General features: G+C 43.7%; 1 long non-coding RNA gene and 1 pseudogene across 2 annotated transcripts in view; one reads left to right on the top strand and one right to left on the bottom strand.

The window, feature by feature from the left end:
- LOC149124322 (uncharacterized) overlaps positions 1-27,276 on the bottom strand; it is a 48,022-nt gene that overhangs the window by 9,268 nt on the left and 11,478 nt on the right. The window lies entirely within an intron of this gene.
- LOC149124323 (calpain small subunit 1 pseudogene) lies at positions 20,005-21,401 on the top strand (annotated as a pseudogene). Its single transcript, XR_016214729.1, has one exon. The product of XR_016214729.1 is annotated as a calpain small subunit 1 pseudogene (transcript).

Genomic DNA, 27,276 nt, shown 5'->3' with positions numbered 1-27,276 from the left:
GCTATTTCATTGATTAGGTTCTTTATGCACTTTCCCTTCTCACGTGAAATTGTCATTTGAATATCTGTTCATTTAATGGTATCTTCAAGTCTCAGAGGCTTTCTTCATTCTTTTTTTTTTTTTTTTTATTCTTTTGGATTTGGTTTAGAGATTTGGCCTGATTGGAATATTTCAAGAAGCTTGCCTTGGGGTTCAGAAATCCTTTCTTTTGCTTAATCTAGTCTGCTGCTAAGATTCCCAATTTACTAATGTTTTAAAAAAAGATTTATTTAATTAATTCAAAGAGTTACACAGAGAGAGGAGGAAAGGCAGAGAGAGAGAGAGAGAGAGAGAGGTCTTCCATCTACTGGTTGACTCTCCAATTGGCCTCAACAGCCAGAGCTGCACCCATCCGAAGCCAGGAGCCTCTTCTTGGTCTTCCACACAGGTGCAGGGGCCCAAGGACTTGGGCCATCTTCTACTTTCCCAAGCCATAGCAGAGAGTTGGATTGGAAGTGGAGCAGCCGGGACTCGAACCAGCGCCCATATGGGATGCTGGCACTTCAGGCGGCTGCTTTACTTGCTACATCACAGCACCAACCCCAAGATTTACTTATTCAGTTTATTAAGTTTCTGAGGTTTCTGTTTTGTTCTTTTTCATGATGTCTCTTGTTACTGAATTTTTCATTCATATGATGAATTATTTTTCTAATTTAATTGACTTGTCTTTTTATATCCTCTTGTATTTCATGAGTTTCCTTAAAGCCATTCTTTTGAATTCTTTTTGATAGATTTTTCATTAATTTCCTTCCCCTTGGAGTCTCTTGCTAGCGTGTTATTGTGTTGATTTTTGTTGTTTGTTTTTTTGGAGACATTGTGTTACCTTGCTTTTTCATACTTCTTTCATCTCTGTATTGATGTTTGGACATCTAGTAGATCAATTATAACTACCAATTTTCCAAGGTGGCTTTCATAGTAAAATGCTTTCTCCTGAAGCTGTGTCTTAACTGAGGGTGTCAGTTTGGTCAGCTATGTTGACTTTATCTTTAGTTGGGCACCACAGTTTAGCCCTCCTATAATTTCTTCAGCTATAATCTATGGTTTGGGGTATGACAAATATGGTAGTAGGGTTGGACATCATGTGTATCTCCAAAGGATATATGAAACTAGGGGAACTCTGGCAGCCCAGGAAGGGGAGGTACATGCAGCAGTGATGGTGCACCACTGCATGGCTCACTCTGGCAATAGGAATGGTAGCCCTGAGGACAAGGAACATGGCAGACCCTCCCTCAGATACCACTAGGGTGAGCACTATTGTTGTTGGGGGCCTCCGGCAATGACAGCAACATGCCCCGGACATTATGTGTACCATGGGGGACATGTCTGCAATACCAGCAGGTGTGAGTATGACTCATGGAGGAGGATTCCAAAAGTGGCAGTAGTGATGCTGGGATGTGGAGCAGAGGGGTTGTGTCCCAGGTCTCATTTGGATGAGTATGGCTGAAGCATTAGCATCTGGAAGCCATAGTGGGCATACCAGGGTATGGACCATGGTGGCCAAGTCTTCAACCCATGTAGGGTGAGCACCACTGGCAATGGATGATGTTGGAGGTCACATGCTTAGGGCCCCTGCTGTACACCTTGGTGGTGGGCAGCAGCAGCAGTGATAGGTGGTGCACACTCAGACCCACGGTGGTACATGCAGTGTGGCAGGGAATACCCAGGGATGTTAATATTAACTAACATTTGTAGAGACTTGCTTTGTTGCAAGCACTTTACACACATTCACTCCTTTGATCCTCATGATAAGTCTAGGACATAGGTACTATTTTTATCTGAGGTCTACAGAAAAGGAACTTAACCATTCTTTTTCTTCTTGATTTATCACCAAACTCCTACATGAGCTGTATTAGTTATTGACTGCTAACAATTGCTTATAAAGTTAGCAGCCTAAAACAATCATATTAACTGTTCACACCTTCTGTGAGTCTAAAATCTGTGCATGAATGAAGCTGTGGTGCACATCATCTCACAACCCTGCAACACAGGGTCTGTGGTACAGCAGTCTCATCTCAAAGCTTGAATGGGGAAGGATGCACTTCCGCTCTCCCTGACACAGCTGTTAAGGAGACTAAGTTCCTTGTAGTATGTAGGACCTAAAGCTTCAGTTTTTCACTATTGCCTAGCAGCTGTGCTCAGTTCATTGCCACATGGGCTTCTTTACAATCCACAATGCATCAGCTGACTTCCTCAAAAGGAATAAGCAAGAGGAGTTAAAGGGACAAAGTACAAGCAATTCAGGAAAGAAAAAATTTTTTCACAGCCACTCTTAAAAGTGCTATCACATCATCTTGGCCATATAGTATTCATTAAAGCAAGTCACTGGATCCAATCTTGAGTCACAGGGAGGGGATGACCCAAGGGCATGAATGTGAGGCAGCAGCGATCACTGGATTAATTTCAGAAGCTGCCTGCTACCCAAGCTTCCACAGCAGCCAAGGTGGAGAATAGAGATACGCATCACATTTCTGCCTCAGCACAGGAGCTAACGTTGTCTGTCTTGCCACAGGCATTCAATTAACACGTGGGAATAGGATGCCTACAATGTGCTAGGCCTTGTCCTGGGTGCTGGGGGACAGCATGCCTAACAGAGAAGGACCCCTGTTCTCACCATTTGGCCTACTAAATGGAAGAAAAAGACTGCCAACAGACTAAAAATGTAAATTGCATCAGGTGATCAACAGGGCAGAACAGAGCAAGACATTGGAGAAGTAATGGTTGCAGGAGGAAGTAAGGAAGCAGTCCACGTGAAAATGTAGGGTTTCAGCTTTCCAGCAGAGAGAAAACCAAATGTGAAAGCACTGAGGTGGTACTGTGTCTGGTGTGCTCAGGGAACAGCAAGGAGGACAGTGAGGAATGGAGGAAGTGAACAAGAGGAGAGGAAGCCAGAGAGGCAGGCAAGGCCTTGCAGACCACAGTAAGGACTTGGCTATTGTGAGAGTGTCACAGAGCCTTCACAGAGTTAAAGCGTTTCTTTCCAAGGCCTGTCATATAGTGAGAGACCAGAGAAACTGTGAGGCACTCTCTGACCCTTACCACTGTTTCAACATTGACAGATTTTCCTTTATCTATTTCAAAGGATTGAGAATGTACAAACCATCGGTGCACGGCTTAGTCACACAGCAAGGTTCACTGTCATGAATCTCAGCTCTCTGCACCAAAGCCTGTGCTTGCTTTCTTGGCTTCAAGAGCAAGTTGAAGGTCACCAACAAGTTGCCAGCAAAATAAAAATAAAAGAGATTTTTTTTTCTAAACAAATCTGATTTTTCCCAGAACAAACACTATCTACTTTGACTAAAAACACACAAACACTAGACAAAATAAAGCCCAAAGCTCAGTCAGAAGAAAACAAAGTTGACCTATCCAGAGCACCTGTGTAAGCAAACACTGCCACGTTCTCCAGAATGCACACCCAGGAGTCCTTACATGTTAAAGGGGCAAAGCACCAGAGTATGGGTTTCTCTTTCATCCTCTCCTTCACATGTGAAGTAGGTGGATCCACAACTCTGATGCTCTGCAAGGTAAGCAGTAGGCTAGGTTCTTGCACCTTGGAATGCTTGACATTGGGAGCTGCATAATTCTTTGCTGTGGGAACTGTCCTGTGTACTGCAGGGTGTTTAGCACTGCCCCTGGCCTCCGCTTACCAGATGCCAGGAGCACCTTCCCAGCTGCGATAGCCAAAAATGTCTCCTTTTGCTAAGTGTTCCCTGGAGGAGAAATTTGCCTTAGCTGAGAACAAGTTCTATGAAAACTCAAATGTTTACCTCTGTAAGTTGGATGATTTGATTCTCTAAAATTTCTGTTCACAGTGTGAACAGTCATCATGCTTACATGACTCTATAATACTCAATGAAACAATTACACTGCATTGAAAGCATTCCTACTAAACTCTGAGCTACTTGAAGGCAAGAACTAAATCTTATGCAGCTCTGCTTATCAGCGTCCAGTATAGTTTGTGAAAAAACAGTGATTCCCAATAAATAGTAGCTTAATTATGATTAGTACTCATACTCCTCTACTTATGACTGTCACTATGAGACTTCTTGGACAGTATTAAGCAAATGCTTAATAGTATCGTTTAATGTAGTAAGGTCACCTTGAAACCAGGTCCTTTATTAATTCAGAACTGTTCCCATTAATCAGCATCTATTAATCATTTGCAATAATATAAGCATTCAAGGGACAGCTATTAATGTGATGGCTCTTGCCCTTCAGAGAGCCCTGCTATAGGGATACAAGTCAGCCCCACAACACAGAAGATTCTACTCAACGATGAAAGACATTACAGCCCAGGAACCTAAATCAATTCTGCACAGTTCTGTCAATCTTTTCTTGGCATTGATTCCAAGTAAAAGGGACTTCCAAAGAATCGAATCACATTAATATAAGCAATTACACTGTATATAAATGAAATCATTCTGGTAGAATTGTTCATGAACTGGATCACATATTTCCCCACCTTCCTAACTAGATCATATGCATAATTGAATCTGATTACAGTTCTATCTTGAATGCCAATTTGAATACATATTGTCTTGCAGAACTATGCTAAGAATTCCAAGGCCTCATCCAGGCCCATGTTCGATGTCTGCCATGAATGCAGCATAAAGTGTTGGTAGTTCCCTTATGGGAACCGACGATATCTGATTTAGCCTCTCCCGGACAACTCCAGACAACCCTGCAAAACTGGTCCGCCATCTCAGTAAATGACAACTCCATCATTTTACCTGCATGGTCCAAAATCTCTGTAGTCATCCTGGAATGCTCTATTACTTTGAGTTGTCACAATCAAATTTTTGGCAAGTACTAATGACTTTACCATAACATATACATCTGCCTCTGCTGCTGCTACTCTGGTAGAAGTCACCACCATGTGTTTTCATCTTTTCTCTTTGCCATCATATGCCCCAACTAATGTCCCTTGCACCTGTCAGGATTCTCCCAGCTCAGGATGTATTAACTCATCGTTCCCTCTAACTTGCATACTCTTACCAGGCAACCTCTAAGCTTGATTCCTCATCTTCATCTCCTCGGTAAGACCTTCCTAGGTATTATTTTCAACTTCCCTTGACCTGCACATATTTCTTAGGATAATCTGACATCCTACATTCTTCTATTATTTGTTTGCTAATGTAGTAAGCTGCATGAGGGCAAGCATTTCTATCCACTGTGTTCACTGTTACATCCCCAGTACCTAGAACAACAAAGTCACATAATAGGTGCTTAATAAACATTTATCAAAATAAAGGAGAAGTAAGCAAATGCTTAGGGGTATAATTTAATTACCTTTATGGGTTGTTTTAGAGAGTTTAAGAAGAATTTTTGTCTTTTTACTAAATTACATCCAGTAGTGCTCTGGTTATTTCACTCTAGTCAGTGAATCTGTTCAAAGCTGCACTGTCCAATATGAGACTCACTGGCCAGATGTAATTGCTGAGATTTAAATGTAAGCAAATTAAAATTAAGTAAAATGAAAATTCATTTCCTCAGGTGCAACAATGACATTCCAAATGCTCAAAAGGCACAAGAGGCTGCTCCGTACCATATTGAACAGACATTTTTGTCACTGCTGAATATTCTACTGCCCAGCCTGGTCTAGATTATCCATCCTGGCCACACTAAAGAAACTACTGTATCTAATCTGCAGAGAGGAGAGGCCAACTAGACGAGCTTGTTAAAACCATCCATGACAAGAGCCAGCTGAGTATCAGTCAAGGTCTCAAGAATTCCCCAATGGGATTTTGTGTCTGGGCTTTCTGATCTTTATGTTATCTTTTCTTTCTTGGGTTTGGATTTTCAATAATATTCCAAAGTGTTGAGTTTATAGGGTAGATGCCCTGCAGATAACAGTATCTACACTGCCACCACTGTCACATAAAAATTGCCTCCTGAAGCCAGAACTCTATTCTGCCAGTCTTCAGAGATATAGCACAACTGTCAAAAATAAAGATAGGAATGGGATAAGATTCTCCTGGAGCCAGAGATTAGAAAGTGGATAAATTGACAGAAAGACAGGAAGTAGACCCATTATGAAGATGGGTGGACAGAGTATTACAACTTCAGGGGCATTTGTATTATGAGATAAACAAACAGGAAGAACATCGTATACAATGTTATTTACAGCTTGGTGTGTCTTGGCAACACAAGAAGAAAAGGCCCATGAATTGGAACATCTGTCTTCAGTTTTCATTTCAGGAGGTCATAGGACCCACATTCTAATTCATTGCTAACACCTCCCATATGCATCATCTCTAATGGTCTTGAATTCAGCCAAGCCACCTGCAGGGGTCACAGTGGGTGATCCCACCTAGAAAGGAGGTGCTTTCCCTACCTGCCTTCAACAGCTCTCCTTTCGCCAGGGGACAAACAGATCGGTCACTGCTCTGCTGAAAGAAGTCCAAACTTCAACACTTCTGTCAGCGTCAGGAACAAACGAAGGCTCTCTCCTTCTTGCTTAATTGCAAACTGCTTTCAGTGCCATCGAAGGAACTATAAATGTGACCTGATTGGCAATAAGCCTTAGACTGTGGAAGGCCAACATCAGAGGTTCAGTCTGAATGAGCTACAGGTACAGTTTGGCCTAATCGTGTCGCTATTAAGCAACCAAGGATAAAAAATGAGCATACTTCTTCCCCCAAAAACCCCCTAATGATATCCTCTAAATTTCACTTAAAAGGTATTTATTATTACACATGCCATGCTGTACCCCTTCCCCTTTTTCAGGTCAAGACACTTACTATTTCAGAGTCAAAACATTTCTACTGTATTTTTTTAAAAGATTTATTTATTTACTTGAAAGAGTTACACCGAGAGAAAGGAGAGGCAGAGAGAGAGAGCGAGAGAAAGAGAGAGAGAGGTCTTCCAACCTATGGTTCACTCCCCAATTGGCTGCAACGGCCAGAGCTGCACCGGTCCGAAGTCAGGAACCAGGAGCTTCTTCCGGGTCTCCCACATGGGTACAGGGGCCCAAGAACTTAGGCCATCTTCTACTGCTTTCCCAGGCCATAGCAGAGAGCTACATCAGAAGAGGAACAGCTGGGCCTTGAACCGGCGCCCATATGGGATGACAGCGCTTCAGGCCAGGGCGTTAACCCACTGTGCCACACCGCCGGCCCTCTACTGTATTTTTAATGTGGTGAATCTGCACTATTTCATTTATGTTTCATGAATAACACTATTGTCTCTTAATTTCCTTCTCTGATAAATTGATGCTGACCTTATCCACACCTCAGGTCTGTGTTTTAGTAGGCTGGACAAAGGATCTCTGAGGATTCTAGACAGAAGTCTTGTCATTATTTGTATTCCCTATGGTACTTCATATAGACACTGACAGCAAATTGGTATCTGATTCTTCAGTGAATGAATGAATAAGTTGAGAATGCATATCAGAGTAACTACATGAAAAAATCATTACAAATGCCTGTGACTATCCAGTCTAATGTCTATGAAGAATTCTCTCAGATCCTGCAGCCAGAAACACATTTATCAATGGACTTCATTATAAGTAATAGCTCCATGTGCTGTGGAGTAACTGACAGCAGATGAAGGACAGGCACTCTTGAGAGCACTGGGAAGTGACACATCTTTCAATTGTAAGGACCTAGGCAGATGCTATATCCCTGAATGGGTTAAAAAAGTTATCTTTGGACTTCATCCAACTTTTAGACTAAAGGCATTTGCTGTAGGTAGAATGCACAAGAACAAAGACAACTGGGGTTGTCGCTGTTGCAGTGCAGCAGGTTAAGGCTACAGAGTACAACACTGGCATCCCAAATTGGAGTGCCAGTTTAAGTCCCGGCTGCTCCGATTCTGATCCATCTCTCTGCTAACGCACCTAGAAAGCAGTAGATGATAGTCTACGTGCTTGAGCGCCTGTTCATAAGTGCAAGATCTGGATGGAATTTCTGGCTTCTGTATTTGTCCTGGCCCAGCCCTGACTGTGGCAGCCATTTGGGGAATACATCTGTAGATAACAAGAATCTCTCTCTCCTTTCTTCCCCACTCTGCCTTTCAAATAAATAAATCTTTAAAAAAAAAAGAGAGAGAGAGAGAGAGGGATAGAGAGAGATTATCTGGGAGTGCTCCCTTTTAAGCCACATATTAGCACTGGAAACTCTTTACCAAAGGTGCTCTCCATCACTCCTCTCTACTCACTTCTAGAAGACACTGTGAAATGAGACCTTGTAGTTCACTATGCTAATGCAAATGTCCATGAGTCACTGGGAAAGTAGACTAGTGGTGAGGAATGAATATAGACACTGTAGCCAGATTCTTGGCCTTGCCCCTTAGTGGAAACCCTGGCAAATGATCAGCTCCTCTGTGCTTTAGTTTTCTCATTTGCCAAATAGGGGGAATGACTGTACCTATGTCATGGTGTGCTTGTACAGAATGAACAAGTGGATAAAAGTAAAGCGCTGTGGGTAGTGTCAGACAGTCACTGATGCTATGATGATGATGATGGTCTTGGGAAGACTGTAGTTTAGTTACAGACATCTATTTTAGGACACAGGTTGTCATATGGATGTCCACTGGACAGATGTGAACTGTGTTCATCATTCAAATATCCTATTACACATTCCAGAGCTAGGGGCTCCACTGCATTTCCGCATTCACACCTGCATGTGAGATAATTTTGTATCACAGATGTCTTGGGCCTCCAGCACAAAAGTAGGAGGCAGCAGAATATAGTGCTTATGACTCAGACTGGCTTGAACACAAATCCCAGCAACATCACTTATTATTTATGCAGTGTGTACAAATTAGTCAACCTTACTTTTCTCGCCTAGTTTCCTAGTGCTGCTATGAATATGAAATAAAATACTGTATTATATTTTTAGTTTTGTGCAGAGAAACTATTCAGTTTCAGGCATCCCTCACAGTGTATTCTTTTAGCCAAGAAGCTCAGGGAGAACATGGACCTGTTACTTTGAGCCCATCACAGGATTCTGATTCATGGAACCATAGACTCTGAGTTGGAAGAGGCTCATTATTTTCTTTATATACAGATGAGAACACTGAGGTTCAAAGAGAAGAAGTCACTTGCCTAAGCTTACCCAATGGGTAGATGTAGAACTGGGATTTAAAAGCAGTTCTCCAGGGTAGCGGGTGGTTAACCTAGCCATTAGGATAGCCACATCCTACATTGGAATACCTGTTGTGTTAAAGACCTGTCTCTGGCTCATGTCTCCTGCTACCCACCAGTGCCATCCCTGGGAGGCAATGGTGATAGCTTAAATAATTAGGTTTTTGCTACCCATGATGAAGACCTGAACTGCACTCCTGGCTCCAGCTCCAGTCTAGACTTGACCACAGCACTTATGAAGTTAAGTGGTAGGGGTGTGTGTGTGTGTGGTGTGTGTGTATGTCTGTCTGTCCTTCTATGCATCTCTGCCTCTCAAATTAGTACAAGACACTTAAAAAAAAGAAGAGGAAGAAAGTAGTCCTCCTGATTTCCTAGTCTGGAGCACTTTTGCCAACAATGCTCTGCCTCTCTGCTACCATTCAGCACTCCTCAATCTTAGATACTGTTTTCTTAAACTTGTCCCACTGTAGCAGATGCTTACAGAGCCCCAGCCATTATCCATCAACATTCACTGCTGTTCTGATCATGTCTGCATCAAGTAGAATGTCTTGGAGGTTTGTCCCACCCTGTGTAGCAGGATGGCCCCCTGTCACTGAGGCCCAGTTTCCCACAAAAATAGTCTGCTTCTAACATTCTTTGTATTGGCTTCCTTCATTTCCCTGTCTGTCTTCCTCATACCTTCCTAGGACTTCCTGGAATCAGCTACTTACACTCAATCACTTACATAATGTCAGCTTCTGGGAGAGCACTAACTAAGACAGCCACCAATACAGTGAGTGTTTGGAAGGGCAGGGGAGAATTGGAGGAATAAAACAATGAGAAAAATTACAAAGTAAAACACTCTGCTCAGACAGTGTATAGAGGCAACCAGTGCATCCCAAAGAGTTGAATCACAAAGTACAAAATGGGTCACTGGGAGCTACTCGGACAAGATAATATCAGGTTGAAGGACCACCCTTGTCTCTGAGCCAGACCTTCAGTCAAGGACAAAATCACTGCATCCCACCCATATCCATACCACTCTGCAACATGGGAGGGGTACACAGCACCTCACTCCATTGATGCTTACCTACAACTCTGCCAGCATCATAAAACACCTTTGCTTTTTTTTTTTTTTCACCTGCAAAAATCTCCCTCTCCTCAAGTGTTCTTCACAGAGAAATTGCTTACCTAGGAACCTCAGTCCCCTGTGGTGAGGGAAATCCACCAGAATGATTCTGACCACAAGCGTTAGAGTCCAACAAGCTGGTTCAACGCCACGGTGTGAGGCCACCACTAAAAAACGGAAGCTGTTTCGGTGCTTTCAGCTTCAGTTTTCTCACCTGTGAATGGTGTAGCACTACTTCTCTTAACAAAGCCATGATGATGAAACAATGCAAAGCCTGTATCACACACACTGGTGCAGGGAAGACTTGAACAATCCGGGGCTATGATAACATTGCGGTCACACAACAGCCTGCCCTGTTCCACGGTCACAGCCTCCTGCAGCTCTTCCCTGGGTGGTAGGCTCTCTACCACCAAGGATTACAGAAGCAAGCAGTTGTCTTTCATCACAAGAGATTCATTCGGAGTTTTTCTTTGAAACACTGAGAGAGGAAAGAAAAATAGTGTTCTAAGAACAGAGAGTGCACAAAATAACCTCGGGAAGAAGCCTAATGAACACATCCAAGGCCCAAGGAAGACTCAAAAAAGAGCTATTGTGATAAGTCTTAAAGCTTCTTGCAAAATGATACATAGTTCTCTGCTTCTGATTCAGAGTTCACTGCAATTTGCTGAAGATCTTGAGGAAATTATGTCATTTGTTCTCCATAGTCTTTGTAATCAGGGCAAGTCAAATCCACAAAGGAAATTCAACAGGGTGTTGAGCAGCAAGCTGTTTGTTCCAAAACATGGCCAGAAGGAATTTTTATTTGTTATCCTATATGGACCTGCCTAACAGAGTGAACATGGCATGGTAAAACAAGAAAATTCACACCTTCTGTCTAAGGGAAGCCTAACTGCTAGAACAGACCCAAATACTTTACAGGCTTACTTCCTGCTTGCATAACATGTCTGTATAGGTACACAGGGTAGCAGGGGGTCTCTGGATACAGTTATTTGAGGAGCCAGATGGGTGGAGCCTCTACCATCTCAAACAAGTGCCTTCCGTGGTTGCCTTGGAGCCAAAATTGGCAGGGAAGGCAGCCTGTAGGACTTGAGTCAGAGATTGGTGGCCAGGGTTGAGATGGAGTTCGTACTTTTGCCCTCAGTCCACTGACTAGAACTCTAGCTTGTAGTTCATAGAATTGGAAGGAGAGAAGACAGGCAGTCAAGAGTGTCACCTGCAGATGCCTTGATTTTTACTGTAGAGCATTACCATCTAAATCTACCCTAAATATAGGAACTCAATGTCTCTGAGTCAAAATGAGAGCCTTGAGTTGGGTTTACAATATGAAATATGGAGTGTATGGAAGTATTCTGAGTAAATTTCTCAAACCACACAGTGAGAAGCCAATAGTGCCCCCCAGGTGTGTGTTGCTGGTTAAAAACCACTGGCGCTAGGCTCCTGGCGCAGATGGCAGCATATGGCACAACACAGGTGTTGAGGGGGAAATAACAGCAACAGCAGAGTTCTCAGGCTGCCTCCAGCTCTAACTCTCAAAAGCAAACACTCACATGTATGAAAACAATGCAGTGGTTCTTTGCCCAAATAACAGGATTGATTTTCTGCAGAGGGAGCAGAAGCTGTATTCTGCACATGTGTAACATGCCATTCTCTCTGTCTTCTAGTTGCAGAACCCAAAGATGTAAGGCCAACACTGAATACAAACAGGACCTAGGTAAGGAGAGAGGGTGATCCATCCTGGATGCCATTATTTGAAACCCGGGATTCAAATATTTAAACTTCCCAGGATCATGAGCTGATGGTTTTATTTTTGTTTTGCTTTTTAACTTTCACTATTTTGAAATGAATTTCTGTTACTAATAACCAACAGGACTAATTAATACAAGGGTACTTCAAAATGTTTATGGAAAACAGAAATAGAAAAGTTTATTTTGGTGTAAAAAATTGTGAAATCCATGCTTCCAAGGAGTCTTCAAAGAGGCAGTGGAAAATGCACATTTTGCAAAACAGTGCATGCATTTCAAGATTTTTTTTGCACCAAACTACATTTATCTTTTAATTCAATTTTCCAGAAATTTTTCTGAAGGCCCCTGTACACATTCTTTGGTTATATACCAACCAAAACATATCCTGAACACAATGTCAGTGTACTGGAAGGCTCTTAGGAGAATCCACAGAGGCAAAGGAAAAAAACGTAACACCCAGAGAAGCTTGAGGAACGCATCAGCAGGTGCTTACTCTCCCTGCTTCAGGGATCACGCTGAAATATGACTTGGCTCCAGCTGCCTTCCGTCTGCAACTACCATGATCTGATATTTCGAATTCCTCAGAGAAAAAATTATGATTGGCACTCTTGGGTCAGACACCTTGCCCCTTAGACATTGGTTTCTGAACTTCAGCCCTACTGATGTTTGGGTCATCATGATTCTTTGTTGCGTGGCATGGTCTGGTGCATTCATTGTATGATGTTGAGCACCAACCCTGGCCTCTGCCCACTAAATGCAATGGTATTGCATCAGCTCTGAGTATTCTTGAATGTCCCAAAGAGGAGGCAAATATCCCTGGTTGAGAGAACCCTTAGACTAATCAGATATGGCTGAAAGCAGGTAGCACCAATATTGTCACTGGATATTTGGTGTGAATTTGACAGCATCCCAGTTTGGGTCTACTAAAAAGATTTCTGCATGGACCATCAAAATCTCCCAGTGCCCATGGACATTCCCACCCTATGTATCATAAAACCAAAATAAACACAGTATTTCCTTTTGAACTCCTCCCTCCTCATTCCCCCCCCCCTTTTTTTTCCTATACATACCTTCCTTCTCTCACTCTCCTCTGTCCCCTACTTCGTGGTCGTTTCTTAAATAGTACAATAATCAACACATTCCCTACAAGCTAGGCGCACGATTAACATCTTGGTTTTTTCATCTCCCCACCTAACCTGCAAGTGAATAAATTCTACCAGTATCTCTCCAAATCCTCTTTTCTTTGCCTCCTAATGTCCACAGTCTTAGATATGGCCAACATCATTTTTTTTCACTGGACTTCAGCAGAGACTTCTAACTGGGCAGTCTGTCACTATTCTCTCCTTTGCTGTCCTTCTTCCAGTCCACAAAATCATCTCCCCCGTATTGACTCTGCTTTGCTGTTTAACATGTTGTATGCATTTTGGCAGCCAACTCAACTTTCTGGATTTGTATGCAATACCATTTCCTGTCCTTTTCCCCAAGATTTATTTTATTTATTTGAAAGGTAGTGTGACAGAGATGGAGAGAAAGAGGGAGATAACAGCCAAGGCTGGGCCAGCCCAAAGCCAGGAGTCTAGAACTCCATGCAGGTCTCCCATGTGGGTGGCAGGGGCCCAAGGATTTGGGTCATCTTACACTGATTGCCCAGGTATGTTAGCAGAGAACTGGGTCATGAACCAGTGCTCACAAGGGATGTCAGCGCTACAGGTGGCAGCTTCATCTGCTGCTCCATGACACTGCACCACCACTCCCTTTCTCGCCTTAGATTTTCCTCCTCCATTTTTTTCCCTTTCCTTGCCCCACCCTATTAGTTGAGTTCCAGTCACATCAAAATTGAAAAACAATGACCATTTCCAAAGACATGGTATGCTTTAGCCTGGGATTGATGCCCACTATTGTGCCTCCTTGGAACATGCTTTGCTGCTCTTCCTAATGAAGTCTCCCTGCAACACTGTTCTTAACACTGTCAGGGAAACTTACCTGTTCCCCTTTCTATGACCTCAAAACTATTCGTGCACTGCTGGACTATGATGCTTGGCTAGCAGAGTTGGAATGACATGCTTATCTGGCTGATTTCTCTAGAAGCTCACAACTCCTCCAGTAAGCAGGCACATGGAGAAATTGCACTGCATGGGTTTGTCCACTGAAAGTTCAAGCTGTTACAGCCAAAGCAGCAAAAATTTCTTAAGTATATGAGCTCCAGAATGTGAGTTCCAATCCTGGCTTTTCCAGATACCTGCTCTGTGATACTGAGCAAGTTTCTCTGGTTCGCCAAATCTTCATTTCTTCTGTCACATGGTAACAGACACACCAACTTCTGCAAAGAAGCCTTTCTGCGTTAGGGAGCTCATTAAATGAGCATCAGATAAGGTCACCTCAGGAAAGCACTTACCCAAGTGCCTCTGAAAGCCCTGAATAAATATTAGCGGCTATTATTCTCACCATCATCATCATTATCCATTCATGCCCTGTCATAAGGCATTCAAGACTTAGTTGAAAAGTCATTACTGACTGTAAGTTGAAAGCAAGCCAGAAATATCACCCACAATGTGAAGAGATATGGCCCAGCACATTATCCAACATTAGCTGTGGAGAGGCGATGCCTGAATGGAGACTGAACATGAGCGTAATGCTATTCTGCCCTGAGGTTCAGAAGCCAGGGGATCCTTCAGCCCAACCTGAAGAGCACCACACACACATTGGAGTAGGCAGGTCAGTGGGGAAGAGAAACGTGGCTCTCACTCTCTAGCCATCCAGCCTTGGCCAGATTGCTTTGAGGATCCTGTCTCCTTTTCTACAAAATGGTAACAAAATTATCACATACACCTCTCATACCTCTGGTGAGTTATAAATGAGACATTTTATTGTCAAATCACCGTGCAAAGAGTCAGCACTCAACACAAATGGGAGGGCTGTTATTTTTTTAAATAATTTAACCATTTATTTATTTGAGAAGTAGAGTTACAGAGGAGAGACAGAGAGAAAGGTCTTCCATCTGCTGGTTCACTCCCCAAATGGCTGCAGCAGCCAGAGCTGGGCCAATCCAAAGCCAGACGCCAGAAGCCAGTAGCTTCTTCTGAGTCTCCCGCGTCAGTGCAGGGGCCCAAGCACTTATGCCATCTTCTGCTGCTTTCCCAGGTGATAACAGAGAGCTGGATCAGGAGAAGAGTAACTGGAACACGAACCAGTGCCCATACATGATGCCAGCGCAGCAGGCAGAGACTTAGCCTACTATGCCACACAGCAGGCCCCAGGGCTGTTATTTTTCAAAGTCAGTTCCAACTGGCTGGGCTGATGAAGTAAAACCACAACTGAGCCCAGAGTGCTCAGACAATTGGGCTAAAAGCTTGGTCTGTCACTCAAATAATTAACCGCCAACAGGGCCACATGGATGATGGAGCCACATTACTGTACACACTAAACAGATATCTTAGAGGGGTATGTATTGTGGTGCAGCTGATTAAACCACTGCTTAGGATGCCTACGTTCCCACTCAGAAAGCCAGTTGGAGTTCTGGCTACTCTGCTTCTGATCCAGCTCTCTGTTAATGCACCTGGGAAAGCAGCAGATGGTGACCAAGTATCCCCACATGGGAAACCTGTCACTCCTGGCTTCAGCCTGTTCCAGCCTCAGCTGTGGTAGCTATCTGGGGACTGAACCAGTGCATGGAAGATCACTCTCTGTCTCTTACTCCCTCTGTGTCTATCTGACTTTAAAGTAGATAAATAAATCTTTTTTAGAAACAGACATCTCAGAATCCTTCATGTGGGCATTCCAAAGGCTCTATGAGGTGTAGTGTATGACTCACGGTCACACTGGGAAGTCGTGGGAGAAGCCTTCTCAGAACCCAGTTATGAGGCTGGCACCATAGTGTAGCAAATAAGGTTGCTACCTGCAGTGCTGGCATCCCATATGGTCGCCGGTTCGAATCCCGGCTGCTCCACTTCCAATCCAACTCTCTGCTATGGCCTGGCAAAGCAGCAGAGGATGGCCCAAGTCCTTGGGCCCCTACACCGGCATGGTAGACCTGGAAGAAGCTCCTGCACCAATCCTGGCTTCCAATTGGTGCAGCTCCAGCCGTTGCGGCCAATTGCGAGTGAACAGCAAATAGAAGACCTCTCTCTCTTTCTGTCTCCTCTCTGTGTGGTAACTCTGACTTTCAAATAAATAAATAAACCTTAAAAAACAAACAAAAATGAACCCAATTGTGGAATGCTTCATGGCAAAGAAACCCTCCATAGTTAAGATTTTCAGTACCAATACAACTAAACCCCTTGTATGAGTCCATCACTTTGTTAGGTGCAATGCATACTCCATTCTTATCCTTCTCTGGACTCTAAAATGGTAGGTATTACAAATCCCCTCTTGTGGGAGAAATTGAAGGCCAGAGAGGTTTAGTGATTTGTCATGGGTCACACAGCATGCACACAGCAGAATACTACATGAACTACCTTGTTTCAAAGCTCAAGTAGCCCACCACTCAGTGACTTCCTGACTGCTGTTTCATCCAAATTACTTGCTTGAAACTTTGTGTTATGGGCCAGCACCACGGCATAGCGGGTAAAGCTGCCAGCTGCTCCTCTTCCCTTCGAGCTCCCTGCTAATGTGCCTCAGAAAGGAGTAGAAGATGGCCCAAGTGTGTGGGCCCCTGCAACCACATGGGAGACCCTGAAGAAGCTCCTGGCTCCTGCCTTCGGATTGGCTCAGCTCTGGCTGTTGCAGCCATCTGGGGAGTAAACCAGAGGTTAGAAGACCTTTCTTTTCTGTCTCTCCCTCTCTCTGTCTGTAACTCTACCTCTTAAATATATATATATATATATATATATATATATATCTTAAAATTTAAAAAGAAACCATTGTCTTAGCCATTCACCTTTGCTTAGCTAATTTACATTTTGCAGACCACACAAACATGATTCAGGGAGCTCCTCTCAACATGGAGATCTCACAGGATAGTGGCAGGGAACAAATGGAGCTTGTCTACTAAGAAAGAGGTAATTCAGAGGAACCAAGGCTCGAGTCAGCCTGGTGTGCAAGCTGCTCTCCCAGCTGGAGCCATGAGAGGTCAAAGTTCACAGGAAATCCCAAATGAGAAACTGAAGTGCTCAGCTGCACACTGACAGGGTTGCCAAGAAATTAATCCATTAAGGAATAGGGTTCAGAACAGTGAAAAGCACAGGACTTTTGATACCGGCAGAAAGGCAAGTTCAAAGCCAGAAACCTGGCACTTCCTCTGAGGAGGGCATGGCGTCACTCATTTCTCAAAGTTTAGGGGTGTCTGGTAGAGGGCTCCTTCTGTAAGATCATTTCCACAATAATGATGGCTATTTATTCAGCATGAGAAATGAGTAGTCAATCTGAGCAGGGCAGTGGGGGTGGTTGGGAGAAGAAGGGAATCAGGAGTGGAAAAGAGAAAAATCTATAGAAGTGTGACAAGGTCAAAGTGAAAATGTCCAATGTTAAAATATGATGACTTCAAAAAGTTCCTATAAAAAAAAGAAATTCAAAGACATATTGATTTTTTTTTGCAAAAACCTGTGAAATCCATGCACAGGATATTTTTTTTTAATCATATACATTTCCAAGAACTTTTTGAAGACTCCTTGTGCAGAAATGCCAAGTCTTTGAAACATACAATTTGAAGTTATTTTCAAGTACAGAAAAAGTCCAGAAGGCAAAATAAATGACTTTTTTTTTAAAAGCTCATCACTTTTGCAAGAACAAAGGACATTCGCAATTTTATGTTCATAAGAAAGAGCCAGGAATTCCTGCTGTCATTAAATTAGGATAATCATTTCAAGGCTTCCTCTGTGATTGCCAAGTTGGTACTGAAGGAGACTGGCAATTCTGTCTGCGAGGGAACAGCTACAGAGAACTGGAGGTTAAGCAAGCAATTAATCCAATATTGACCGTGGGGTTTGCCGATACTGACAGCTTGTGTCTGGTGGGGCTCCTGGCTGCATCATAGTTCTACCTTTCACTTCTGTCAGCCACTTGTGGATACAGAATAGAAGTCCAGGATACACAAACATTTGTCAAGGGGGTATGAGAATCTAGGTTTTGATGGATTTACAATTTCTACTTAAGAGAGGCTGGAACAGGGTATGGAGAGAACATGGAAAATAGGAAGGAAAAAATAAGGAAAATGTCTTACTGTGGTGCTTGCATAACCAGCACTACACTTTTCTCTGGATTATGTGCAAACGTACAGTGTCTAAAAGAAATAGATAGGCAGTTGGGCAGCTTTGCTTCTTACTTGCCTTGTGTGCCGTGGTCCAATTAACATTTCTAAACCTCAGAAGTCAGTGTTTTGGGGTATTCTAGCCACTGAAGAAGCAAGGGTGAGGCAGACTAATCTTCTGTGTTAGGGAGCTTACATTTAAGTGGGTTGAATGGAAACAAAGTAGAAATATACACTAATTTCAGGTAGTGTTCAGCTGGTTAAGGGACTACAGAGTGACAGGGGAATAGAAGGAGAAAAGCTCTGTATTACTCAGGTTTTTGTCACCATAATGAAATACCCAGAATATCTAACTTTAAAAAGCAAAAGGGTTTATTTACCCCATAGTTTCCAAAGTTCAAGTCCAAGATCAGGCAATCCCAATGGTTTGGCCTCTCATGGGAGCAGGGAACAGCAATGGTGGAACATGCGCAGAGTAAGGGTAACGCGGTGAGCCTGGAAGCAGGGGGTGGCTGGACCCACCTCAAGCTTTTATACCCAACCCTCTCATGAGAACTACTTTCTTTTTTTTTTTTCTTTTTTTTTTTTTTAACTTTTACTTAATGAATGTAAATTTCCAAAGTACGACTTATGGATTACAATGGCTTCCCCCCAATACCGTCCCTCCCACCCACAACCCCCCTCCCCTTTCCCACTCCCTCTCCCCTTCCATTCACATCAAGATTCATTTTCGATTATCTTAATATACAGAAGATCAGCTTAGTATACATTAAGTAAGGATTTCAACGGTTTGCTCCCACACAGAAACATAAAGTGAAAAATAATAGATGATTTTTTTAAATGATGATGAAATCAGATCAGACCTATTGTCATGTTTAATCCCAGTGAGAGCCAAGTTGGGAATTGATAATTTCTTTTTTTTTTTTTTTTTTTTAACAGAAGATCAGTTTAGTATGCAGAGAACTACTTTCCAAGAGCACAGTCCCAATGACGGAGCACCCTCCTGCCTTCTCCCGACAGCAGCACACTGAGGACCAAGCCTTTCACACACAGACCCTTTGAGCAATATTCAACCTACAAACTAATACCCAGACCACAGCAAACTCTTGGAAAGAGCAATCAAAAAACTTTCTCTAAGGAGAGACTATTTGAATAGCAGGTTCACTAATGGCATATAAACAGGTGAATGATTTTATATGTTGATTTTCTATTTTGCATCTTTTGTGAATTTTTTTATCAGATCAAATAGTCTTTAGGGTTTTCTACATATCTGAGGGATTATCTGATTTCCTCCTTTCCAGTTTATATGTATTTTATTTCTTTCTCTTTCCTAATTGCTCTGGCTAAATCTTCCAGTACTATTTTGAGTAAGAATGCTGAGAGTGGACACCTTGTTTAGTGTCAGATTTTTGAAGAAATGCTTTGTTTTTCCCCATCCAGTATCGTGAACTTCATTATACTGGTTGTGTGCTTGTCATATATAGCCTTTGTTATGTTTGCATGTGATAAATGCCACTTGATCACATTGGATGATATTTTTGATCTGTTATTGGATTGGATTTGCTAGCATTTTGTTGAGAATTTTACATCTGTAACTGTCAGGGTAATAGGTCTATAGTTTGTATGTGTGTGTGTGTGTATCCTTATCTGTTGTTGTTATCAGGATAATGATACCCTCAACAAATGAACTTGGAAAGGTTCCCTACCTTTCAACTTTTTGGAATAGTTGGAGAAGAGTTGATTTTAGTCATTTCTTAAATGTTTGTTGGAACTTGTTACTAAAGCCATAAGATCATGGGATTTTCTTTGTTAAAAGACTTCTTTTTAAAACATAACAAAACAGGCCGTACGCAGCGGGAGGCCCAGGAGCCGCAGACCAACGGACCGCTGGACGAGAGTCTGAGCCGCAGCCATGTTCCTGGTTAACTCATTCCTGAAGGGCTGCGGCGGCGGCGGGGGGAGGCGGGGGCCTGGGCGGGGGCTAGGGAATGTTCTGGGAGGCCTGATCAGCGGGGCTGGGGGCGGTGGCGGCAGCGGCGGTGGCGGCAGCGGCGGCGGCGGGGGAGCAGGCGGCGGCGGAACAGCCATGCGCATCCTGGGCGGAGTCATCAGCGCCATCAGCGAGGCAGCTGCGCAGTACAACCCGGAGCCCCCGCCCCCCCCGAACCCACTATTCCAACATTGAGGCCAACGAGAGCGAAGAGGTCCGGCAGTTCCGGAGACTGTTTGCCCAGCTGGCCGGAGATGACATGGAGGTGAGTGTCACAGAACTCATGAACATTCTCAACAAGGTCGTGACCCGACACCCTGATCTGAAGACCGATGGCTTTGGCCTTGACACATGTCGCAGCATGGTGGCCGTGATGGACAGCGACACCATGGGCAAGCTGGGCTTTGAGGAGTTCAAGTACCTGTGGAACAACATCAAAAAGTGGCAGGCCATATACAAACAGTTTGATGTGGACCGATCAGGGACCATCTGCAGCCGGGAACTGCCGGGAGCCTTTGAGGCAGCAGGGTTCCACCTGAATGAGCATCTCTACAACATGATCATCCGACGCTATTCAGATGAGGCAGGAAACATGGATTTTGACAACTTCATCAGCTGCTTGGTCAGGCTGGACGCCATGTTCCGTGCCTTCAAATCTCTTGACAAAGATGGCACTGGGCAAATCCAGGTGAACATCCAGGAGTGGCTGCAGCTGACGATGTACTCCTGAGTGGAAACCCCAGAGCCGCCCCCTTCCGCCGCGCCGGAGGAGTCACCTCGGACCCTGGTCTCTCCCAGGGCAGGTCCTGTCTGTCCTCGCGTCTTCTTGGGTCCTGCTGACCCACAGGCCTTTGGTTCCCTCAGCCCTTGGCATCCAGCTTCTCAGGCAATACCCACAGCCCAACACGCCCCAGCGAGCCACACCCTAAGTTACCCCTGGCTCCAAGACATTCTAGCATGCTCTGTCACCCTACTCCTGCCACACCTATCTGATACCTTCTGCATAACCTCTGTCCTGTGTTTGTGCCAAGCCCAGCCCTTGGGTGGCTTCCATGCCCAAGGGCCCTCTCTCAGCTCTGGAAAGATCACTCCGGTCCCTACACACCCTGACACACAGATTCGGTTACCACCCGGGCAGCCAAACACACTGCAGGCCATCCCAGGCCCACACACCCAGTGCCTTTGTATTCTGCCCCCAGCCTGCGAGGCCGAGCAGGAAATAAATGTACCCTAGTGGCTGCTGTCTATGGGAAAAACACACACACACACACACACACAAATAAAACATAACAAAACAAAAAAAGACATATTTATTTGAAAGACAGACTTACACAGAGAGAGGAAGAGACAAAGAAAGTAAGAGAGATTCGATCTGCTGATTCACTCCCCAAATGGTCATAACCTCCAAAGCTGGGCCAAGTCAAAGCCAGGAGCTTCATCTGGGTCTCCCACATGGGTGCAGGGTCCCAAATGCCTGAGCCATCTTCTGATGCTTTTCCAGGCCATTATCAAGGAGTTGGAGGGCAAGTAGGGCAGCCAGGACTCAATCTGTGTCCATACTGGATGCCAGCATCAGAGGTGCCAGTTTAACTGGCTATGGCACATAGCTGGCCTCACAGAATTTTCATTAATGAGTCAATCTCATTACTTCCTATTGGTGTGTCCAATTTTACTAAGTCTTCATTGGTTAATTTTAGCAATTGTATGTGTCCAGAAATGTATCCATTTAATCTAGATTTTCTAATACATTGGTGTATATTTGTTGATAATATTTCCTGATGGTTCTTTATATATTTCTGTGGTATTGGGTTTCAGTGTCTGTTTCCCCATTTCTATTCCATTCCCATTTCTAAGTTTATTGATTTTGGGCTTCTTTTTCTTTATTCCTTGGTTAGCCTGGTTAACAGTCAGTCATTTTTTTTTATCTTTTCAGAAAATGAAGTCTTGATTTCAATTAACTTTTGTATTTTTTGGTCTCCATTGCAATTACTTTGGCTCTGATGTCTTATTTCTTCCCTTCTACTCATTGTGAGTTTAGTTTGATCTTGCTTTTCCAGATCCTTGAGATCTTTCATTAGGTTGTTTATTTGAGATCCTTCAATTTTTTTTGATATAGGAGCCCATTACTATAAATTTCCCTCTTAGTACTGCTTTTACTATATCTCATAAATTTTGGTATGTGTGTTTCTACTTGTATTTGTTTCAAAGAATTTTTAAATTTTCCTTTTGATTTCTTCATTGACCTATTCTCTCCTTCAGTAGCATGTAGTTCTGTTTCCTTTTATTTGTGTCATTTTTTAAAGTTTCTTTTGTTGTTGATTTCTAATTTTATTAAGCAATACCACTCAGAATAACTACAAAGAAATAAAATACCCAGAAGTAAATTTAAATACAGGTAGGAAACAACTACACAGTGACAATTTTAAAACACTGATGAGATGGGGCTGGCGCTGTGGTGTAGTGGGTTAATGTCCTGGCCTGAAGCACTGGCATCCCATATGGACACCAGTTCTAGTCCCGGCTGCTCCACTTCCAATCCAGCTCTCTGTTGTGGCCTGGGAAAGCAGCAGAAGATGGCCCAAGCCCTTGGGCCCCTGCACCCACATAGGAGACCCGGAAGAAGCTCCTGGCTTCAGATTGGCACATCTCCAGCCGTTGTGGCCAATTGGGGAGTGAACCAACGGATGGAAGACCTCTCTCTCTGTCTCTCTCTCTGCCTTTCTTCTCTCTGTGTAACTCTGTGTTTCAAATAAATAAATAACTCTTTAAAAAAAACACTTATGAGAGAAATTAGAGACATATATAAGGCGAGCACTGTGGCATAGGGGGCTAAGCCTCTGACTGTAGCATTGGCATCCCACACGGGCACCAGTTCTAGTCTTGGCTGCTCCTCTTCCGACCTAGTGCTGTCTGATGGCCTAGGGAAGCACTGGAAGATGACCCAAGTGCTTAGGCCCATGCACCCACGTGGGCTATCTGGAAGAAGCTTCTGGCTCCTGGCTTTGGATTGACCCAGCTCCAGCCATTGCAGTCATTTGGGGAGTAAACCAGTGGATGGAAGCCCTCTCTCTCTCTCTCTCTCTCTCCCTCCCTCTGTCTGTGATGTTACCTCTCAGAAATAAATAAAATCTTTTTAAAATGGCTTACATTATAGAGACATATACAAAAAATACAAAGATCTCCATGGTCATGGAGTAGAAGAACTAATATTTTTTTTTTTTTAAGATTTATGTATTTACTTGAAAGTCAGAGTTACACAGAGAGAGGCAGAGAGAGAGAGAGGTCTTTCATCCACTGGTTCACTCCCCAATTGGCCACAGCGGCCAGAGCTGTGCCAATCTGAAGCCAAGAGCCAGGAGCTTCTTCCAGGTCTCCCACGTGGGTGCGGGGGCCCAAGGACTTGGGCCATTTTCTACTGCTTTCCCAGGCCACAGCAGAGGGCTGGATCAGAAGTGGAGCAGCAAAATGAAAGCTATAGAAGCAAAATAGTCACTTTTAGAACTAATGTCTTCAAGAATCCTTGACTTGATTGTTGAGAGACAGTTAACCATTGTTAGTTTTTACTGTGTATACCCTTTTTGTTTTGTCAGTTTTTTCCTCTGTTTTCTCTCTCTTTCTCTCATCTCTCTACTTCACAGTATATGATGAACTCTCTATGTAACACAGAGTTAATCATATGTATTTTAAAGCAATTGGAAGAAGATCCCAGTTAAAAACAAGGGAGGGAATAGGAGATGGAGGAGGTAGTCTAACACTGTGAAACAGTATAGTTCTGCATACAGGCATATAGACTTACCTCTCAGGGTACAGCCTAAGAACCAATCATGGGGCTCCAAACCCATAAGAATTGGTGGTATAAACACCATCTCCACTGTTTCAATGATCATATTAAATGTTAAAGGCAACAGATAGACTGGTCTAAGTTTAAAAGGGGTGACATAAATAACATCAAGTACCTGGTAAAAATAATAGAATTAAAAAAGGAAGGAAGAACCAACATGGGAAGCAGTCCACACAGCACACTCCTAGAATGACTTTCACAGTGAATAACACTCTGACCTCAGAATCAACCCATAAGGCTTCCTGGTCAGGCTGAAAGGCCTGCAAGAGCATTTCAGGCATGGAAAGACAAGATTCTGTGGAAAAAAAAAATCCTACACGGAGGATCTCTGCAAGACCTCAGAGGAAAGGAAGGGTCATCAAAGAAGGAGACACTCTTCTCTGAAGGGAGAAGAGATCATCCTCTTTGCTTATGGCCGTGTACAAATACCAATGGAGTCTATGGTCACAAAAGGCCTCCATAGCCCTGGCAGCCCACGACAAGAGCCTCGGATGATCACTGACATCTTAAAAAAAAAAAGTGTTAATTGTTAAAGGAACAACAGTAGTCACTGTGCACTTGCTCCCCATGTAGGACCTCTGTCCCTATTGAATTACAATATGAGAATCAACTGCAAATTCTGTCCCCAAACTGTACTCTATATGTTGTGTGTGGGCATGGGGGCAAATTGTTGAAATCTATGATTAGCATAGAGATGGTCCTCTATATATAAAGTCATACTAAAAATGATCTATAATGAAGAAGGAGATGGGAGTGGGAATGGGAAGCAGGAAGGGAGCAGGGTGGGGGCATGGGGGAAAGAACCACTGTATTCCTAAAGTTGTATCTATGTAAAAATGCATTAAATTAAAAAATGAAAATAAAAAAGACTGATTTATTTATTTGAGAGGCAGAGTTACAGAGACAGAGAGGTAGAGAGAGAAAGAAAGGTCTTCCATCTTCTGGTTCACTCCTCAAATGGCCACAATAGCTGAAGCTGGGCTGAAACAAAGCCAGGAGCTTCTTCTGAGTCTCCCATGTGGGTGTAGGGGCCCAACTGCTTTGGCCATCTTCTACTGCTTTCCCAGGCCACAGCAGAGAGCTGGAATCAGATTGGAAGAGGAGCAGCCAGGACTCAAGCCACAGTGCCAACTGTGCAATATCACATGTTGTCTCAGAAAGCTGTACAAATATTAATCAAAATTTTTTTTAAATAAAAAAAAATTTGAATGGAGAACAGAATAGAGCAGGCTTTCTCCACTTTAGCACCATTGCCATGCAGACAGCAAATTACTGCAGAGGCTGTTCTGTGTGAGGCAGGATATTTGGGGCTATCCTTGGCCTCTGCCCACTAGATGCCAGAAGCACCCCTTCATCTAGATGTGATAAAAATGTCCCCAGCAGAGCAAAATTATTCTAGTTAAGAACCACCAGAGTAGACTAAGAAAAATCATGAAGTGGTTTAGGGAAGAATCATCTAGGGAGAAATAAGATCAAGAACAAAGACACTGGAGAAGGACTAAGGCAGTTTGGATGAAAAGGAAGAAGTCCAGAGGGGCTAGAAGTCAGGAGGACTATCAGCACAGATGAAGTCAGATCACACAGCACCTTAGGGATGGGCATGAGAGGTTTGGAACTGGAGTGGTAAGACAAGCTATTGGAAGGTGGGGACAGGAAAGAGATTTGACATGATTCACATATTTTTTTTTTTTTTTTTTTTTTTTTTTTTTTACAGGCAGAGTGGACAGTGAGAGAGAGAGACAGAGAGAGAAAGGTCTTCCTTTTTGCCGTTGGTTCACCCTCCAATGGCCGCCGCTGCAGCCGGCGCACCGCGCTGATCCTGGCAGGAGCCAGGAGCCAGGTGCTTTTCCTGGTCTCCCATGGGGTGCAGGGCCCAAGCACCTGGGCCATCCTCCACTGCACTCCCTGGCCATAGCAGAGAGCTGGCCTGGAAGAGGGGCAACCGGGACAGAATCCGGCGCCCCAACCGGGACTCGAACCCGGTGTGCCGGCGCCGCAAGGTGGAGGATTAGCCTATTGAGCCACGGCGCCGGCTATGATTCACATATTTAAAAGGCCACCTTGGGTGCTGTGGGGAGAACTGACAGACAAGGTTAGCCTGGAAGCAATGGGACCACTTATAAAATGTTCCCAAGCCACACAATGTGAAATGCTGGGCTTTAGACTGGAGTGATGGCAAGAGGGGTGTAGAGAAGCTCTCAGATTTGGTGTCTATTTCCGTGGAAAAACTGATGGGATCTGATGACAGAATAGACGGGAGAAGGAAAGGTAAAAGAAGGCAATGACGTCCTACTTTGGAATACAAACAACTGGATGAGGCCACTGCCCTAAAGTGGGGCTGGGGAAGACCAGATTTGGGTGGAGGAACCAACAGTGCTGTCTGGACACGTGGACTCTGATACCTGTCTCTGACATTCGTGAGGACTGTCACGTGATGCTTGACACCTAACGAGGGTTACATCAGCGGGGCAGGAAGAAGACAAGAAAAGCAGATACTGCTGGGTGAGCACAGCATAAAATTATTTCCCTCACCAAGTTTTATGAATTGTTTATGTGGATTATGCACTTCCTGCCTACATTGCAATGACGACAAATTGAGAGAAAAAAATTTACCCACATCAGTCACCCATACCTTTTTGCTCCTGTTATTTTCAAGCTAAAATGGGAGAGGAAGAATTATATGAATTATATGAATTATATGAATATTTGGGATCCATCATCCAGGAGAAGCTTGGTTAATCTGCCTGAATCTCCCTCTGCTTATTTATTATACTGTAAATCAGCCTCAGTGCTAATTGAAATAAATCTCTCTACAATGTATTTTTCTTCAAAGTTTCTTACATTTCAAAAAAGTAGCACTCTGGAGAAAAGGATGACAGACAGGGCTGTAGACTGCAGGGAAAACTGATTTTTAAGGAGCATAAGGGTGAGTTTATATTTAGAACAAGTTAGGCTCCCTATTGTCAGGGAGATGAGTTAGTTTTGGTCACTAATTCCATAACCCCCTGCTGTTTCTCCATGGAGGAGGCTCTAGGCAAGGCTCCCTGTGCAAAGCGCCTCTGCCCCATGTAAGCAGCTGCCATTTGAGGCATCCACCCCTACTGCTGCAGGTGTTTTGCTCCTTTTTGTGCTCCTTACAGTGCCTTTCCCTGTCCTGGGAGTCTTAATCCAGGTGGCACATCGCTCCCAGTTATTAGCACCTGGAACTTTGAGATTTTCCAGAGTAGAAGCTGGCAGATGGTTTCTGCAAAGGGCCAGAGAGTGAGGGTTTTTTTTTTAAATTTTCAGGC

Source organism: Oryctolagus cuniculus, chromosome 10 (assembly GCF_051225735.1).
Source record: "Oryctolagus cuniculus isolate XC-2025 breed Fujian yellow rabbit chromosome 10, ASM5122573v1, whole genome shotgun sequence".
Lineage (NCBI taxonomy): Eukaryota > Metazoa > Chordata > Mammalia > Lagomorpha > Leporidae > Oryctolagus > Oryctolagus cuniculus.
Note: the sequence above shows the minus strand (reverse complement) of the source record. Positions and strands in the feature narration are given on the sequence as shown.